This window comes from Ursus arctos, unplaced genomic scaffold (genome assembly GCF_023065955.2).
Source record: "Ursus arctos isolate Adak ecotype North America unplaced genomic scaffold, UrsArc2.0 scaffold_31, whole genome shotgun sequence".
NCBI lineage: Eukaryota > Metazoa > Chordata > Mammalia > Carnivora > Ursidae > Ursus > Ursus arctos.
Window position 1 is genome coordinate 35641921 of NW_026622997.1, and position 20561 is coordinate 35662481.

Here is a 20561-nt window from a genome sequence, read left to right on the forward strand (position 1 = left end):
TCTATGTTGGTTTTCTGCTCCGGTGCTCTGTCTGTTGCTGATAGTGGAGTGTTGAGGTTCCTACTATTAATGTATTTTTATCTATATATCTCTTTATTCCGGTTAAGAGTTGGCTTGTGTATCTTGCTGCTCCCCTGTTGGGGGCATATATATTTATAATTGTCATATCCACTTGTTGGCTACATCCTTTAAGAATAATATAGTGCCCTTATGTGTCTCTAACCATAGTCTTTAGTTTCAAATCCAATGTGTCTGACATGAGAATTGCTACCCCAGCTTTCTTTTCAGGTCCATTGGCGTGAAAGATGGTATTCCATCCTTTTAGTCTGAATGTATCTTTAGGTTCAAAATGAGTGTTTGTAGACAGCAAATGGATGGGTCATGTCTTTTTATCCAATCAGCAACCCTGTGGTGTTTTATGGGAGCATTTAGGCCATTTACATTGAGACGGATTATTGAGAGATGTGATTTTAATGATGCCATATTGCCAGTAAAGTCTTTGTTTCCATAGATTGTGACTTTATGTTCTGTATCACTCTTGGGGCCTTTTTACTTTTATAGAACCCCCCCCCCCTTAATATCTCCTGTAGGGCTGGTTTTGTGGTTAAAAAAATTGGTCAATGACCACAATTCTGGAAGGTCTTTATTTCTCCATGAATTCTGAATGACAGCCTTGCTGGATAGAGGATCCTTGGCTGCATGTTTTTCTCTGAAAGAGATTTAAAAATGCCCCCCAACCCTTTATCTCATTCCAGGTCTGTGGAGAGAGGTCAGACGTAATTCTGATATCTTTGCCTTGGTACGTGAGAAATTTCTTTGCCCTGGCCGCTTTCAATACTGTATCCTTGCATCTAATATTTGCGAAATGCACTATGACGTGACGTGGCGTGGGTTTGTCGTGGTTGAGCTTGGAAGGGGTCCTCTCTGCCTCTTGGACACGAATGTTTGTTTCCCTTGCTAGATTAGGGAAGTTTTCAGCTACAATTTGTTCAAATATCTCTTCTAGACCTCTGTTTTTTTCTACGTCCTCAGGAATGCCGATGATTCTGACACTGGAACGTTTTATTGAGTCAGTCATTTCCCGTAACCTACATTCCTGTGTGTGGATTTTTTTTGAGTCCAGATTCTTTTAGCTTTTTCCTCTACTAACCCATTTTCCAATTCGCTGATACGTCCTTCTGCCTCATTCACCCTGGCCAACAGAGCCTCTAGTTTTGACTGCATTTGGCTCCTAGAATTTTTAATTTCTGCCAGATTCGCTCACATTTCTGCCCTTAGAGATTCTATGTTCTCATTAACAATTTTGTCAATATTTTTTTCAAGTCTACAAATCATCTTGACCATTGTTACTCTGAATTCCATTTCTGATAATTTGGTTATATCCATATCCATAAGTTCTGTGGCAGAGGCCACAAACTCATTGTCTTTTCTTTGCTGGGGGGGGGGGGACTTCTCCTCATCATTCAGATGAGGAGAGGTTGTGGTGTTGTCCAGAGCCCAAATTATTGACCACGACCCAGGCCGTGCGCCCTTGTTTTATAGGCATCTTAGGTATGGGGGCTTCTTGATTTTTCAGCCTGCCTTCTGAGGTAGGGGCCTGCCGTGCCGATACTTGGGCAACCCTGTTTGGGTAGAGTCTCTGTGTACCCTGCGAAGGGGGATGGGGGTGGGCACACTGTGAGCCGGTCTTTCCAGGCTTCTTTTCTCTGGCGGCTTTCCCTGGTGGTTTGCTGTGCTTCTTCTGAGAGTCAGAGCAGCAGTGGCCGAATCTCAGCCTCTGTCTCAGAACAGATGGATTGCGGACCATTCTCCACTGATGTTCTGGCCACTTTAACTCTGTTTCTGTTGGTGCTGCTCAACCCTGCACTGTCCAGGATGTGAGCCCCACACCTGGCTTCCCAGCTCTCACCTACAGGGCCAGTGTCTCTCTGTCTGTGTTTCTAACACCGCCAGCCGCCCCTGCATGCTCCAGGAGCTTTATGTGTCTCTTTCTTACACACATTTGCACAAGCTTCCGTTTTCATGACAGAGGACTGTGAGATGCCAGATGGTTTCTCTACGGTGTTCCTTCGTAGATTCAGTACATGGCACTTTCCTTATGTTTTCTTAGGCACTTGTACAAACGGTTTCATCTTCAAGACTGAAGACGTGACTTCAAAGATGGCTTCGGTACAATGTTCTTTCCTAAAGTTGGTTCACCTCCCTTTCCTTATGCTTTTATTCCCAGTCAGACACATGCTTCCATCATCATGACAGATTATGGGACTTGGAAAACCCTTTCCATACCCTCTTCTTCCTGAGATTACGTCTATGGCTGTTTCCTTAAGGTTCAACACACGTATTGGTAAACCCTACTGTTTTCACTGATCAATGTTGCCTTGTCTCTACAAAAACATGGTTCGCTGAATTGACTGATGGCACTTTCCTTTCGTTTTCACACAACTTTTGAAGGGCTTTCCTCCTCATGACTGATGTGAGTTGAGAGATGCTTTCCTTGTAGTGTTCTTACATGGTTCAACAAAAGGCATTATCTTGATGCTTGCAGGCACAGTTTTGTACAATGCTCCCAATTCATGACACCAGATGTGAGGTGCAAGACGCTTTTATATAGAGTGTTCTCTCCTTGAGTAAAGTAGGTGTCCCTTTCCCTATGCATTTGTAGACACTTTTGAAAATCTTGACATCTTCCTAACAGAAGATGTGACTTGGATGAGGGTGTCCATTCGGTGTTCTGACTGAGATTTGGGTATATTGTTCTTTCCTTAAGGTTCAACGCACGTATTGGACAACGCATATATATTCCTGGGTCACCACGTTACTTCGATGTTGCCTATCAACACTGACCTGGTACTCACAACTACTTAGGACCTCTCCTTATGCTTTCACTCACACTTCTGCATGTACTTCCATCTTCATTACAGAAGATGTGAGTTGGGAGATTTTTTCCAAGGGTGTTCTTACCTGAGCATACAGCATGTTCCTTAGGTTTTCATACAGTTTTGGAACACACATCCATCTTCATGAAGGTAGTTGTGATTTGGAAGGTTGTCTCTAGATGGTGCTCTTTCTTAGTGTTAAGCATATGGCACTTCTCTTACGGTTCAACAGAGATATTTGAAAATCTCTCTTCATACATCAGGATGTTTGAAATCTCTTCCTCTATACAGAACATTGGTGCTCAGAGTCGAGTAAATGGCATTTCTTTACACATTCCCTCACCCTTTAGCCAATGCTTCCAGGGTCATGTGAAAAGATGTTTCAGAGGGTATTCTATGGAGTTCTCTTGTAAAGTTAAGCATACGATAATTCCCTTAAGCTGAGAAACACTCTCTTGTATATGCTTCCAGCTTCATGAAAGAACATGTGCCTTTAAAGATGGATTAGGTACTGTCCTTTTTTGGAGCCATGTCTCTGCCACTTTCCTTATGTTTTCACCACAACGTTGCAAACATTTTCGTCTTCATGACAGAAGCCGTGGTTTGTAAGATGCTATCTACCCAGTGCTCTCACCTACTAAGTTTATGGCACTTTCCTTAAGTTTCAACACATAGGGAAGAAAACCCTGGTTGATCCATTTGTCAGGAGGTGGGTTCGATATCGTTTTCTATCTAGACAGATTTGGTTCTCAGAATTAAGTAGACAGCCCTTTCTCTACGTGCTTGCACACACTCTTGCCAAGGCTTCCATCTTCACAACAGAAGTTGTGAGTTGAGACATGATGTCTATACAGTGTTCTTCTATAGAGTGAGGCAACGCGCTTTATGCATCTCTTTTTGTACACACTTTTTCACATGCTTCCTTTTTCATGCCAGAAGACAGTGAGATGCAGGGCGCCTGGGTGGAACAGCACTTAAGCGTCTGCCTTCAGCCAGGGCGTGATCCCGGCATTGTGGGATCGAGCCCCACATCAGGCTCCTCCGCTGTGAGCCTGCTTCTTCCTCTCCTACTCCCCCTGCTTGTGTTCCCTCTCTCACTGGCTGTTTTGCTGTCAAATTAATAAATGAAATCTTAAAACAAAAGAAAAAGAAGGGTTGCAGATTGGATAAAAAGAAATGACCCATCCATTTGCTGTCTACAAGAGACTTATTTCGAACCCAAAGATGCATTCAGACTGAGAGTAAGGGGATGGCGTACCATCTTTCACGCAAATGGACTTCAAAAGCAAGCTGGGGTAGCAATTCTCATATCAGATAAATTGGATTTTAAACTACAGACTATTGTTAGAGATGCAGAAGGGCACTATATTATTCTTAAAGGAAGTATTCAACAAGTGGATATGACAATTATAAATATATATGCCCCCAACAGGGGAGCAGCAAGATACACAAGCTAACTCTTAACCAGAATAAAGAGACATATAAATAAAAATACATTAATAGTAGGGGACCTCAACACTCCACTCTCAGAAATAGACAGAACACCCTGGCAAAAACTAAGCAAAGAATCAAAGGCTTTGAATGCCATACTTGACAAGTTGGACCTCATAGATATATAAAGAACACTATACCCCAGAACCAAAGAATACTCATTCTATTCTAATGCCCATGGAACATTCTCAAGAATAGACCATGTTCTGGGACACAAAACAGGCCTCAACCGATACCAAAAGATTGAAATTATCCCGTGCATATTCTCAGACCACAACGCTCTGAAATCGAAACTCAACCACAAGGAAAAATTTGGAAGAAACTCAGACACCTGGTGACTAAGAACCATCCTGCTCAGGAATGACTCAATAAACCAGGAAATCAAAAATCAAATTAAACAATTTATGGAGACCAATGGGAATGAAAATACAACAGTCCAAAAACCTATGGGATACTGCAAAGGCAGTCCTAAGGGGGAAATACATAGCCATCCAAGCCTCACTCAAAAGAATAGAAAAATCTAAAATGCAGTTTTTATATTCTCACCTCAAGAAGCTGGAACAGCAACAGAGGGACAGGCCTAATCCATGCACGAGGAAGCAGTTGACCAAAATTAGAGCTGAAATCAATCAAGCAGAAACCAGAAGTACAGTAGAGCAGATCCACAGGACTAGAAGCTGGTTCTTTGAGAGAATCAATAAAATTGACAGACCACTGGCAACGCTCATCCAAAAGAAAAGAGAAAGGACCCGAATATTAATATTATGAATGAAAAAGGAGAGGTCACGATGAACACCATTGAAATTGGAAGGATTATTAGAAATTTTTATCAACAGCTATATGCCAATAAACTAAGCAATCTGGAAGAGATGGAATCCTTCCTGGAAACCTATAAACTACCAAGATTGAAAGAGGAAGAAATTGATTTCTTAAACAGGCCAATTAATGAAGAAATTGAGTCAGTGATAAACAACCTTCCAAATAACAAAACTCCAGGCCCGGACGGTTTTCCTGGGGAATTCTACCAAACATTCAAAGAAGAAATAATACCTACTCTCCTAAAGCTATTTCAAAAAATAGAAACAGAAGGAAAGCTACCAAACTCATTCTATGAGACCAATATTACCTTGATCCCCAAACCAGGCAAAGACCCCCTCAAAAAGGAGAATTACAGACCGATTTCCCTAATGAATATGGACACCAAAATCCTCAACAAGATACTTGCTAATAAAATCCAACAGTACATTAAAAGAATTACCCATCACGATCAAGTGGGATTCATACCTGGGATGCAAGCGTGGTTCAATATTCGCAAATCCATCAGCGTGATATATCATATCAACAAGAAAAGACTCAGGAACCATATGATCCTCTCAATCGATGCCGAAAAAGCATTTGACAAAATACAGCATCCTTTCCTGATTAAAACCCTTCAGAGTGTAGGAATAGAGGGTACATTTCTCAATCTCATAAAAGCCATCTGTGAAAAGCCTACTGCAAATATTATTCTCAATGGGGAAAAGCTGGAAGCCTTGCCCTTAAGATCAGGAACTCGACAAGGATGCCCACTCTCGCCACTATTATTCAACATCGTACTGGAAGTCTTTGCAACAGCAATCAGACGACAAAAAGGGATCAAAGGTATTCAAATCGGCAAAGAAGAAGTCAAAATGTCTCTCTTCGCAGATGACATGATACTCTATGTGGAAAACCCAAAAGAAGCCACTCCCAAACTATTAGAAGTTATAGAGCAATTCAGTAATGTGGTGGGATACAAAATTAATGCTCAGAAATCAGTTGCATTTCTGTACACGAATAGCGAGACCGAAGAAAGAGAAATTAGGGAATCCATCCCATTTACAATAGCACCAAAAACCGTACGTTACCTTAGAATTAACCAGAGACGTAAAGGACCTATATTCTAGAAACTATAAATCACTCTTGAAAGACATTAAGGAAGACATAAAAAGATGGAAAGGTATTCCATGCTCAAGGATCAGAAGAATTAACATAGTTAAAATGTCCATGCTACCCAGAGCCATCTACACTTTCAATGCTATCCCGATCAAAATACTGAGGACATTTTTCAAAGAACTGGAACAAATAGTCCTTAAATTTGCATGGAAACAGAAAAAGCCATGAATCTCCAAGGAACTGTTGAAAAGGAAAAATAAAGCTGGGGGCATCACAATGCCAGATTTCGAGCTGTACTACAAAGCTGTGATCACAAAGACAGCATGGTACTGGCACAAAAGCAGACACATAGACCAATGGAACAGAATAGAGAACAGAGAAATGGACCCTCGGCTCTTTGTGCAGCTAATATTTGAGCAAGGAGGAAAAAACATCCGGTGGGGAAAAAAGTCTCTTCAATAAATGGTGCTGGGAAAATTGGACAGCTACATGCAAAAGAATGAAACTTGACCACTCTCTCACACCATACACAAAAATAAACTCCAAATGGATGAAAGACCTCGATGGGAATCCATCAAAATTCTAGAGGAGAACATAGGCAGCAACCTCCACGACATCGGCCAAAACAACCTTTTTCATGATACATCCCCAAAGGCAAGAGAAACAAAAGATACAATGAATTTATGGGACTTCATCAAGATTAAAAGTTTCAGCACAGTCAAGGAAACAGAAAATCAAAGAGGCATCCCACTGAATGGGAGAATATATTTGCAAATGACACTACAGATAAAGGACTGGTATCCAAGATCTACAAAGATCTTCTCAAACTCAATACACGAGAAACAAATAAACAAATCAAAAAATGGGCAGAAGATATGAACAGACACTTTTCCAATGAAGACATACAAATGGCTAACAGACACATGAAAAAATGTTCAAAATCATTAGCCATCAAAGAAATTCAAATCAAAACCACACTGAGATACCACCTTACACCAGTTAGAATGGCAAAAATAGACAAGGCAAGAAACAACAATTGTTGGAGAGGATGTGGAGAAAGGGGATCCCTCCTACATTGTTGGTGGGAATGCAAGTTGGTACAGCCACTCTGGAAAACAGTGTGGAGGTCCCTTAAAAAGTTAAAAATTGAGCTACCTTATGATCCAGCCATTGCACTACTGGGTGTTTACCCCAAAGATACAGACGTAGTGAAGAGAAGGGCCATATGCACCCCAATGTTCACAGCAGCAATGTCCACAATAGCTAAATCATGGAAGGAGCCGAGATGCCCTTCAACAGATGACTGGATTAAGAAGTTGTGGTCCATACATACAATGGAATATTACTCAGCTATCAGAAAGAACGAGTTCTCAACATTTGCTATAACATGGATGGCACTGGAGGAGCTAATGCTAAGTGAAATAAGTCAAGCAGAGAAAGACAACTATCATATGATTTCTCTCATCTATGGAACAAAAGAACTAGGAAGATCGGTAGGAGAAGAAAGGGATAAAGAAAGGGGGGGTAATTAGAAGGGGGAATGAAACATGAGAGACTATGGACTATGAGAAACAAACTGAGGGCCTCAGAAGGGAGGGGGGTGGGGGAATGGGATAGACCGGTGATGGGTGGTAAGGAGGGCACGTATTGCATGGTGCACTAGGTGTTATACGCAGCTAATGAATCATCGAGCCTTACATCGGAAACCGGGGATGCACTGTATGTTGACAAACATAATAAAACATTAAAAAAAGAAAAAAAAAGAAAAACTGTGAGATGCAAGATGCTTTCTCTATGGTGTTCTTTCAGAGACTTCAGTATATGGCACTTTCCTTATGTTTTCTTAGACGCCTGTTGAAATGCTTTCATCTTCATGATAGAATACGTGAGGTGAAAGATGGCTTCGATACAATATTCTGTCTTAAATATTCGTTATTGGCCCTTTCCCTATGCTTTTATTCCCACTCTGAAACATTCTTCCATCATCATGACAGACGACGGGAGTTGGAAGACTGTTTCCATGCACTCCTATTACTGAGAGTTACATCTGGGGCTGTTTCCTTAAGTGAACCTTAAGGAAACACATATAGGGAAGCCCTAGTGTCTTCACTGATCAAAGTTGCCGTCTCTCTACACAAACTCTTTAGCTAATTGACTGATTGCACTTTCTTTTTGTTTTCACACAACCTTTTCGAACGGCTTTCATCCTCATGAAAGAAGTGAGTTGAGTGATGCTTTCTGTGTAGTATTATTACAGTTTTAAACGAAGTGCATTATCTTGATGCTCGCAGGCACTGTTTTGCACAATGCTCCCACTTCATGAGAAAAGATGTGAGGTGCAAGATGCTTTTAGATAGAGTATTCTCTCCTAGTGTAAAGTAGGTGACACCTTCCTTATGCATTCGTAGACACTTGAAAAACTTGCGATCATCCTCACAGAAGCTGTGACTTGGAAGATGGTGTCCATTCGGTGTTCTGACTGAGATTTGTATATAGTGCCCTTTTCCTTAAGGTTCAAGGCACGTGCTGGACAACGGGTGTATATTCATGGGTCACCATGTTACTTCGATGTTGCCTTCTATCAACACGGAGTTGTTTCTCACAACTACTTAGATAGGACCTCTCCTTATGCTTTCACTTGCACTTCTGCAAGTACTCCCATCTTCATTACAGAAGATGTGAGTTGAAAGATTTTTTTCCAAGGGTGTTCTTACCTGAGTATACAGAATGTTCCTTAGGTTTCATGCAGATTTTGTAACATACATCCACCCTCATGAACTTGATTTGGAAAGTTGTCTCCAGATGGTGCTCTTTAATAGTGCTAAGCGTATGGCACTTCTTTTACCGTTCAACACAGATATTTGAAAAAGCTTCTCTCTTCATGCATCAGGATGTTTGAAGTTTCATTCTCTATACAGAACCTTGGTGCTCAGAGTGGAGTAAACGTCATTTCTTTACAAGTTCCTTTACCCTTGAGCCAATGCTTTCAGCCTCATGAGAAAAGATCTGAGTTTCAGACAGTGTCCTACGGATTTCCCTCATAAAGTTAAGCGTACGATAATTCCCTTATGCTGAGAAACACTTCTGAGAATGCTTCCAACTTCGTAAAAGAAGACGTGCCTTGAAGGATGGATTCGGTACGGTCCTTTCTTGAAGCTAAGTCTCTGCCACTTTCCTTATGCTTTCAGGGCAATGATGCAAACGTTTCCATCTTCATGACAGAATTTGTTGGTTGAAAGATGCTATCTACCCAGTGCTCTCACCTACTATTAAGTTTATGGCACTTTCGTTAAGGTTCAACACACAGGAAAGAAACCCCGGTTGATCCATTTGTCAGGAGGTTGGTTTGATATTGTTTTCTATCTACACAGATTTGGTTCTTAGAATTAAGTAGACGGCACTTCTTTATGAGCTCGCACACATTCTTACCAAGGCTTCCGTCTTCACTACAGAAGTTGTGAGTTGAGACATGGTGTCAATACAGTGTTCCTGTATAGAGTGAAACAACGCGCTTTATGCGTCTGTTTTCACAGACAGGTTTGCACATACTTCCGTTTTTATGACAGAAGACTGTGAGATGCAAGATGCTTTCTCTATGGTGTTCTTTCGTGGACTTCAGTATATGGCACTTTCCCTATGTTTTCTTAGACACCTGTGCCAATAGTTTCATCTTCACGACCGAAGATGTCAGGTGAATGATGGCTTTGATACAATGTTCTTCTTGAAGATTGGTTAGTGGCCCTTATGCTTTCATTCCCACTCTGCAACATGCTTCCATCATCATGACAGAGGATGGGAGTTGGAAGACCCTTACCATGCTCTTCTTACTGAGAGTTACGTCTATGGCAGTTTCCTTAAGGTTCAACACACATATTGGAAAACCCTGGTGTCTTCAGTGATCAACGTTACCGTCTCTCTGCACAAACCTGATTCACTGAATGGAGTGATGGCACTTTCTTTTCGTTTTCACACAACATTTTTGATCGGCATCCTCTTTTTTTGGAAATTTTGTTTGGAAATTTTAATATGCCTTTCTCAATATCTGATGGAAAAAGCAGACAAAACATTGGTAACAAATGTGACCTAATTGACGTCTATGTAATATTGCATAATACGTGCAGAATACATTATTTCCAGTGGTCATAGACTATTTACCCAAACAGATGATATGTTGTTCCATGAATCATGTCTACATTTTAACATCCTGAAACTAACTAGATTCTATTCTTAGGCCACCAAGGAATAGAGCCCGAGTCCTCATGAAAAGAAGACCAGGAAATCCCTCCATGTTTAAAAATTCAATGTAACTTTGCTGCATATCCTAAGGGTCAGAGAGGGAATCGCAATGGACATTTTCCACCTTTTCTACATCAGGGCTCACACACAATGGCCCTTTGTCTCTGAAGAGCACTGACTATCCTAACATAGACAGGACTTAAGCCTCCTATCAGGGTTCTGCATGTCCCAGGCACACCTGGCAGCCTTGGCCTGTGCCCACACACACCTCCCTCCAGCTTTCCTTTCTGGTGGCATTGTGTTAAGGTAGTCAACATAGCTATATGGAGATGAGAAGCTCCCCACTCCTAGTGATGATGTTGCTATTGTCCCCACCAAGCTAATAACATGATTTCTGAGAGAATTACAACAAAATAGCAGTTTCTTGACCTTCATGAAAGTGTGAAAATCATCTTGTGAGTCATCTTTTCGAAACACGGTTTCACCATGTGTTCTTTTCTCTGGAAAAGATATAGACCCAATGGTAATTATGGCTCCTGAGCACCTGCTCTTGGGAGAATCCATACTGGCTCTGAGTAGCATTCTCCCTCGTAAACTTCTCAACTGGGGTGTAGATAGAATGAGTCCCATTTTTAAATGGATAGACAAAGGCTCAGAAATGATATGAATTACAGAGGATTTTAGTGTCAGAAACCTAAGTGGGATCTCCAAACTGACTCCAAATCCCTTGTTCTTCCATACAAGGTACCATTTCACTCTACCCCAGGTCTTCTCAATCTGGAAACCTAGGAAGTATTAGGATTTTCTTGTTGTGTGGCCAAATGGAATGAATTCGGCTGCCTTTTCAGCTCTGCCCATCATGATCATGAAGATAATTCTCTCAGTGGAGGACCTTTGAGTCGGAGACTTAAAGATCCCTAGGAATAGAGATACTATACTATTTTTCTGATATTAAAGTGACTGAAAGAACTATGCTTTTTTAATTGATGGAGGCTCTGGTCTGTAGAGTGTCCTGTAAGGTCGCAAATAGTATTTAAAGCAGTTAGCCTCTTCTATAGAGTGAGACAATGCTTCTAAAGATTTCCTAAATATTCCCTTACCTGTGATTATTTATTCCCAACCATCGTAGTGTTTCTATGTTACGATTATGATTTCATTAAGGCCAACGTTGCGGAGAAAGAACTTAGTGTATCCAGGGGCACTTTCGTGTTGTGACAGTGAGCTATTCTGTTGTATTCTGTAGTCCAAGGGAATGGTGCCAGACATCTCTAAGATGTGTAAAATTCTGACTGTAAATGATCTCTATGTTTCAGAGATTTGGGCAGGACAAGGGGAGGAGTCCAGAGACCATGAACGCCTCTGTTACCTGTGTTGACCATGGAGCAGGTAACCTTCTGTAGGGGTCCTTTGATGTCTCTTTACTATTGGAAAGGTGCTTTCATCTCACGTTCCACCATTTGGTAGTGATGATAAGGATAAGAGTAATTTTTATGTCATACCATCTGTGAGGCCTGATCTTGGCCTCCCAGGAAAGCTCTCCTTTAACATTTTACCCAGCTCAAAATGACTGGGCAAACCCTCAAAGCATGGGCCCTATTTCTGCCCCCAGCACTTATTGTCCATATGCATCAAAAAGAAAAAGAGAACCAAAAAATGCCTTTGCCAACATCAAGGTGAGAACACAAAAGAACCTTTCTTGCTCCCATAAGATTAAAGTCATACTGATTTGTACATACTGAAAACATAAGAAAAAGTCTGTCACTTTCTGGAACCTTCTTCCTCATCGTGATGTATAACTGTACGTAGCACAACTCAGAACAAATATATGACCCTGCCCTAAATGTTCCTTCCCTGGAGCACTCCCTTCTTTGTGAAGATTGTGTCTCCCAGGCAGCTGTCTTTGACTTGGGTTTGAATAAAACTCTCTTCCTTCCTCTCTAAAATGTTTTAAAAGGTTCCTTCATTTAGTGTCGACAATAACACTCTGTTTTCAAGTGAAAAATAAATGTTCCTGGTTCACAACCGCGACAGAACAGAAGGCCGGCTTTTCCTTCCTTCCCTGTAGAACTAAGCATGTGTATATAGATTGCAGCACAAATGGGCTCACCCTAGAAGGATGTTTTGAAGGTCTGAGAAGCACTATCCACTCCATGGGTGAGACAAGAAGGCAAAGCTATTCCCGCTTGGAGCATTCCTTTTGGCGCTTAAAATTGCCTTGGATATGCATAAAAGCATTGCATTTCCTAAAGCCCAAGGCTGGAACAGTCTGAGAGCAGCTGACCTTGCCAGGAACCAGGCACACCCTTGCAGGAAGGGTTGGTGCAGAAGGGAAGGGGCAGGGCTCTGAGGGTGGTCTGCAGCTAGAGGGGTCCGCGAAAGGGGCCGTGTGTGTGTGTGTGTGTGTGTGTGTGTGTGTGATTGCAGCCCTGCCCATGATCCCCGTCATGCCTGCTCAGGGCGTTTAGCCAAGGAGGTGCCTCCTGGACCTCTGCACTCCCAGAGTTGTGAGTCATGGGGCCGGTTGCCTGGCATTCAAGGAGTTGGAAGCATCATACTCCCCAAGCAATCACCCCATGGGGGTGGAGCTACGTGTCTGTGTGCAGATCCGGAGCAGCCCAAGGACGCAGACCAGGAGCCAAGGAAGTGGAGTTTTGAGAGAGTGGACCTGTGGAGTTCCTGGCTGGGTGAGTGCATGCTGTGTGGCCATAGGTGGGCTTTCTGGGAGTAGGGGTACCCCGGGTAAGAGGCGGGGTTCTGGAAGGGCATGTTGAGAGAGTTCATCATGGAGACTCAGTTTTCTTTCCTTTTTCCCTTGAAAGTCTCTTCTGCCTAGTCTCCGTCAACTGGCCATACACCCCAGACCCAGGAACTCCAGGGCACCCGCTCAGCAAAGCTTTTGTGGGATGGTTCGCAGACATTCCAGGGTTTCCCGTGTTCCCCAGGAAGAGCGAGAGAAAGGACCGCACAGTCCCCAACTTCAGTGCGGTGCCCCTGTCCCCCGACACAGTGCAGGTAATGGACCTTGAGCAGTTCCCCGAGTTCAGCAGGGTATTCCCTGTTCCCTCAGGCACAGGTGTGGCGCTAGGAAGGCCCAGAGCCGTTACCCAACTTCAGCATTGTGCTAGCTGTTTCCTGGGAATGGTGGCAATGGGCTGGGAGATAATTACTACTAAAAGACAAGTCTATGTTTCCCCTTCTCCCAGAAACCACAGCAGGTGTGCAGGCTTTAGGTCCGAGGAGCTGCTTCTCCCCATCTGACAACACTTCTCTGCTCTGGCTCCGCGAGACCCGACGTTCTGAACGTCTGCATCTGAGTCAGTGAGGCAGCTTGACACGGGATCCAGCATTCAGAGAAAGCGGCAGGTCCATTTGGAGAAATGTCATATCCACATCAGGACTGGAAGTAAAACCTCTCATTAACCCACCATCTCCTGGGTTTTTCTCTTTTCTCTAGTTGAGCCATGAAGTAAAACTTAAGTAATAGTTGTCAGCGTTCTGAATTTGGTGAAGGAGGTACTTAGTTTCTGAGCTTGGAGCACTTTGCAGGGGATCCCATTTTCTCTGTTCATTGACTGCTTATGAATGTATTTTGAACAGCTGTTTCCTAGAAACACTCTTTCATTAGAAAGGGAAGGTGAGGTTTACTCTTTGTCTATTTTTAAGATATACGTTTGACAGTGTTTATACAGTTGGGCCTAAGATATGGGTGAGTGGCCACCATTTAGTGTTAGATGGCTTTTTGTCGTCACATACAAATATGGATGATGTCTTTCCAATTGTCAAAGGTGATGTTTCATCACTGATTAGTCTTTTCATCCCAAGAGTTACAATGGGGGTCGAGGGAAAATTCAAAATTATTCAGAGCAGCATTTTCCTGTTTAAAATATATGCTGGTGATGGGTAGTAAGGAGGGCACATATTGCATGGTGCACTGGGTGTAATATGCAACTAATGTATCATCGAAATTTACTGTACTGTATGGAGACTATAACATTATGTAATAAAAAACAATAAAAAAATAAAGGTAAACCTTGTGTATCTAACTATACCAGATGTATCATCTCGATATTTTGAAGTGCCATATTCAATCTGCTGTTTCTTTGGTGGTGGAGTCAGAGGAGAGTCTTTGGGAATTCCTTTCGATAGAGGCATGGTGGCGGCTTCAATTGGGTAGGCGACAGGGGCCCTGGGCTGAGTTCTGGAACTGCTTAACTGATGCTGGGTGAGTCAGGTTATGCCAAAGACTTTCTGTTTCTTCCCTATGAGATTGACAAAAACCGGCTTCCAACGGAAAAATCGTTCGTAAGTGCAAACATGCTCACAAGTGCCTGTGCCAAGGTGAAGTAAATGCCATACACTGATCTGTAAGAGACCACAGTTTGCTAGCAGGAGATAAACCCGAACGAACACAACACGGGACACTTGAGGCAGAAACGGCTTCCGCCGAAAAATAAGTTCTTGATGTGGAAAACCTATCCAAAGTGGTTGTAGCAAAGTAAACAGAATGCCACACACTTATGTGTAAAAAACAACATTCCCCAGGCATGGTCTAAGCCCAGACATCGTCACTGTGCTTTTGGTAGCATGAGGGAAACCCGAGCCCCACATCCCTGACCCATTTGGCAAAAAACTGACTTCCAACGGAAACAGTTTTCCTAAGGTGCAGACCCTATCACAAGTGGTTGTGGCAAGGTAAAGCAAATGCCCTCCACTTCTCTGGAAGAAACCACAGTGCCCAGCCATGTTCTAAGCCCTAACATCATCACTGGGCTTCTGGCAGCATGAGTGAAAACAGAGGAGCACAGCACGGAGACCCATTTGAGAAAAACCGGCTTCGAACGGAAAAATCTTTCATAACGAGCAAACATGCTCACAAGTGCCTGTGGCAAGGTGAAGTAAATGCCGTACACTGATCTGTAAGAGACCACAGTGCCTAGGAACAGTCTAAGCCCTTACCTCATCCCGGTGGTTTTGCTAGCAGGAGTTCATCCCGAACGAACACATCCCGGGGGCCCCTGGGACAAAAACGGCTTCCGACGAACAATAGGGGCTTGCTTTGGAAAACCTATCCAAAGTGAGGGTAGCCAGGTAAACAAAATGCCACACACCCAGGTGTAAGAAACAACGATGCCCAGAGGTGGTCTAATCCCCTCACCTCGTCACTGTGCTTTTGGTAGCTAGAAGGACCCCCGAGGCCCACGGCAGTGAGACCCGTTTGGCAAAAAACCGGCCTCCAACGGAAACACTTTTGCTGAGGTGCAGACCCTATAACAAGTGGTTGTGGCAAAGTAAAGCAAATGCCATCCACTTCTCTGGAAGAAACCACAGTGCCCAGCCATGTTCTAAACCCTCCCATCCTCACTGGGCTTCTGGTAGCAGGAGTGAAAAGAGAGGAGCAGAGCACTGGGACCCGTTTGACAAAAACCGGCTTCCCACGGGAAAGTCTTTCTCCAGGTGCAGACATGCTCCCAAGTGCCTGTGGCAAGGGGAAGGAAATGCCGTAAACTGACGTGTAAGAGACCACAGGGCCCAGGCACAGTCTGAGCCCTTCCCTCATCCCGGCGGTTTTGCTACCAGGAGTTCAACCCCAACGAACACAGCCCGGAGACCCCTGGGGCAAAAACGGCTTCCCACGAGCAATATGCTCTTGCTGTGGAAAACCTATCCCAAGTGGGGGTAGCAGGTAAACAAAATGCCACACACCCAGGTGTAAGAAACAACAATGCCCAGGCATGGTCTAAGCCCCTCACCTCGTCCCTGTGCTTTGGGGAGCCGGAGGGACACCCGAGGCCCCCGGGCCTGAGACCCGTTTGGCCAAAAGCCGGCTTCCCAAGGAAACAGTTTTCCTGAGGTGCAGACCCTCTCACAAGTGGTTGTGGCAAGGCAAAGCAAATGCCATCCACTTCTCTTGAAGAAACCACAGTGCCCAGCCATGTTCTAAGCCCTCCCATCCTCACTGGCCTACAGGCAGCCGGAGTGAAAAGAGAGGAGAAGAGCACTGGGACCCGTTTGACAAGAACCGGCTTCCCACGGGAAAGTCTTTCTCCACGTGCAGACATGCTCCCAAGTGCCTGTGGCAAGGTGAAGAAGATGCCATACACTGACCTGTAAGAGACCACAGGGCCCAGGCACAGTCTGGGCCCTTCCCTCATCCCGGCGGTTTTGCTAGCAGGAGTTCAACCCCAACGAACACAGCCCGGAGACCCCTGGGGCAAAAACGGCTTCCGACGAACAATAGGTGCTTGCTGTGGAAAACCTATGCAAATGGGGTTGCCAGGTAAACAAAATGTCACACACCCAGGTGTAAGAAACAACATTGCCCAGGCATGGTCTAAGCCCCTCACCTCGTTCCTGTGCTTTGGGGAGCCGGAGGGACAGCCGAGGCCCACGGCCCTGAGACCCCTTTGCAAAAAGCCGGCTTCCCACGGAGACAGTTTTCCTGAGGTGCAGACCCTATCCCAAGTGGTTGTGGCAAGGTAAAGCAAATGCCCTCCACTTCTCTGGAAGAAACCACAGTGCCCAGCCATGTTCTAAGCCCTCCCATCCTCCCTGGGCTTCTGGCAGCAGGAGTGAAAAGAGAGGAGCAGAGCACAGGGACCCGTTTGACAAAAACCGGCTTCCCACGGGAAAGTCTTTCTCCACGTGCAGACATGCTCCCAGGTGCCTGTGGCAAGGGGAAGGAAATGCCATACACTGACCTGGAAGAGACCACAGGGCCCAGGCACAGTCTGAACCCTTCCCTCAACCCGGCGGTTTTGCTAGCAGGAGTTCAACCCCAACGAACACAGCCCGGAGACCCCTGGGGCAAAAACGGCTTCCGACGAACAATATGTGCTTGCTGTGGAACTCCTATCCCAAGTGCGGGTAGCCAGCTCAACAAAATGCCACACACCCAGGTGTAAGAAACAACATTGCCCAGGCATGGTCTAAGCCCCTCACCTCGTCCCTGTGCTTTGGGGAGCCGGAGGGACAGCCGAGGCACACGGCCCTGAGACCCCTTTGCAAAAAGCCAGCTTCCCACGGAGACAGTTTTCCTGAGGTGCAGACCCTATCCCAAGTGGTTGTGGCAAGGTAAAGCAAATGCCCTCCACTTCTCTGGAAGAAACCACAGTGCCCAGCCATGTTCTAAGCCCTCCCATCCTCCCTGGGCTTCTGACAGCAGGAGTGAAAAGAGAGGAGCAGAGCACTGGGACCCGTTTGACAAAACCCGGCTTCCCACGGGAAAGTCTTTCTCCACGTGCAGACATGCTCCCAGGTGCCTGTGGCAAGGGGAAGGAAATGCCATACACTGACCTGGAAGAGACCACAGGGCCCAGGCACAGTCTGAACCCTTCCCTCAACCCGACGGTTTTGCTAGCAGGAGTTCAACCCCAAGGAACACAGCCCGGAGACCCCTGGGGCAAAAACGGCTTCCGACGAACAATAGGTGCTTGCTGTGGAACACCTATCCCAAGTGGGGGTAGCCAGCTCAACAAAATGCCACACACCCAGGTGTAAGTAACAACATTGCCCAGGCATGGTCTAAGCCCCTCACCTCGTCCCTGTGCTTTGGGGAGCCGGAGGGACAGCCGAGGCACACGGCCCTGAGACCCCTTTGCAAAAAGTCGGCTTCCCACCGACACAGTTTTCCTGAGGTGCAGACCCTATCCCAAGTGGTTGTGGCAAGGTAAAGCAAATGCCCTCCACTTCTCTGGAAGAAACCACAGTGCCCAGCCATGTTCTAAGCCCTCCCATCCTCCCTGGGCTTCTGGCAGCAGGAGTGAAAAGAGAGGAGCAGAGCACTGGGACCCGTTTGACAAAACCCGGCTTCCCACGGGAAAGTCTTTCTCCACGTGCAGACATGCTCCCAGGTGCCTGGGGCAAGGGGAAGGAAATGCCATACACTGACCTGGAAGAGACCACAGGGCCCAGGCACAGTCTGAACCCTTCCCTCAACCCGGCGGTTTTGCTAGCAGGAGTTCAACCCCAACGAACACAGCCCGGATAGCCCTGAGGCAAAAACGGCTTCCGACGAACAATAGGCGCTTGCTGTGGAAAACCAATCCCAAGAGGGGGTAGCCAGCTCAACAAAATGCCACACACCCAGGTGTAATAAACAACATTGCCCAGGCATGGTCTAAGCCCCTCACCTCGTCCCTGTGCTTTGGGGAGCCGGAGGGACAGCCGAGGCCCACGGCCCTGAGACCCCTTTGCAAAAAGCCGGCTTCCCACGGAGACAGTTTTCCTGAGGTGCAGACCCTATCCCAAGTGGTTGTGGCAAGGTAAAGCAAATGCCCTCCACTTCTCTGGAAGAAACCACAGTGCCCAGCCATGTTCTAAGCCCTCCCATCCTCCCTGGGCTTCTGACAGCAGGAGTGAAAAGAGAGGAGCAGAGCACTGGGACCCGTTTGACAAAACCGGGCTTCCCACGGGAAAGTCTTTCTCCACGTGCAGACATGCTCCCAGGTGCCTGTGGCAAGGGGAAGGAAATGCCATACACTGACCTGGAAGAGACCACAGGGCCCAGGCACAGTCTGAACCCTTCCCTCAACCCGGCGGTTTTGCTAGCAGGAGTTCAACCCCAAGGAACACAGCCCGGAGACCCCTGGGGCAAAAACGGCTTCCGACGAACAATAGGTGCTTGCTGTGGAACTCCTATCCCAAGTGGGGGTAGCCAGCTCAACAAAATGCCACACACCCAGGTGTAAGAAACAACATTGCCCAGGCATGGTCTAAGCCCCTCACCTCGTCCCTGTGCTTTGGGGAGCCGGAGGGACACCCGAGGCCCACGGCCCTGAGACCCCTTTGCAAAAAGCCGGCTTCCCACGGACACAGTTTTCCTGAGGTGCAGACCCTATCCCAAGTGGTTGTGGCAAGGTAAAGCAAATGCCCTCCACTTCTCTGGAAGAAACCACAGTGCCCAGCCATGTTCTAAGCCCTCCCATCCTCCCTGGGCTTCTGGCAGCAGGAGTGAAAAGAGAGGAGCAGAGCACTGGGACCCGTTTGACAAAACCCGGCTTCCCACGGGAAAGTCTTTCTCCACGTGCAGACATGCTCCCAGGTGCCTGTGGCAAGGGGAAGGAAATGCCATACACTGACCTGGAAGAGACCACAGGGCCCAGGCACAGTCTGAACCCTTCCCTCAACCCGGCGGTTTTGCTAGCAGGAGTTCAACCCCAACGAACACAGCCCGGAGACCCCTGAGGCAAAAACGGCTTCCGACGAACAATAGGCGCTTGCTGTGGAACACCCATCCCAAGAGGGGGTAGCCAGCTCAACAAAATGCCACACACCCAGGTGTAAGAAACAACATTGCCCAGGCATGGTCTAAGCCCCTCACCTCGTCCCTGTGCTTTGGGGAGCCGGAGGGACAGCCGAGGTCCACGACCCTGAGACCCCTTTGCAAAAAGCCGGCTTCCCAAAGGAAACAGTTTTCCTGAGGTGCAGACCCTATCCCAAGTGGTTGTGGCAAGGTAAAGCAAATGCCCTCCACTTCTCTGCAAGAAACCACAGTGCCCAGCCATGTTCTAAGCCCTCCCATCCTCCCTGGGCTTCTGGCAGCAAGAGTGAAAAGAGAGGAGGAGAGCACTGGGACCCGTTTGACAAAACCCGGCTTCCCACGGGAAAGTCTTTCTCCACGTGCAGACATGCTCCCAGGTGCCTGGGGCAAGGGGAAGGAAATGCCATACACTGACCTGGAAGAGACCACAGGGCCCAGGCACAGTCTGAACCCTTCCCTCAACCCGGCGGTTTTGCTAGCAGGAGTTCAACCCCAACGAACACAGCCCGGAGACCCCTGGGGCAAAAACGGCTTCCGAAGAACAATATGTGCTTGCTTGGAACTCCTATCCCAAGTGCGGGTAGCCAGCTCAACAAAATGCCACACACCCAGGTGTAAGAAACAACATTGCCCAGGCATGGTCTAAGCCCCTCACCTCGTCCCTGTGCTTTGGGGAGCCGGAGGGACAGCCGAGGCACACGGCCCTGAGACCCCTTTGCAAAAAGCCGGCTTCCCACGGAGACAGTTTTCCTGAGGTGCAGACCCTATCCCAAGTGGTTGTGGCA

At 46.1% G+C, this 20561-nt stretch overlaps 2 long non-coding RNA genes across 2 annotated transcripts in view; both read left to right on the top strand.

Moving 5' to 3' along the window:
- Nucleotides 1-12040, top strand: part of LOC130542231 (uncharacterized) — a 41458-nt gene extending 29418 nt beyond the window's left edge. The window contains exon 5 of the long non-coding RNA XR_008956639.1: nucleotides 11831-12040. This is a non-coding gene — a long non-coding RNA (uncharacterized LOC130542231). The remainder of the gene's footprint in view (nucleotides 1-11830) is intronic.
- A 119-nt stretch (nucleotides 12041-12159) lies between these two features.
- Nucleotides 12160-14533, top strand: LOC130542226 (uncharacterized). The gene is made up of 3 exons (XR_008956629.1): nucleotides 12160-13201; nucleotides 13337-13529; nucleotides 13721-14533. It is a non-coding gene; the product is annotated as an uncharacterized LOC130542226 (long non-coding RNA).
- Nucleotides 14534-20561: the final 6028 nt, after the last annotated feature.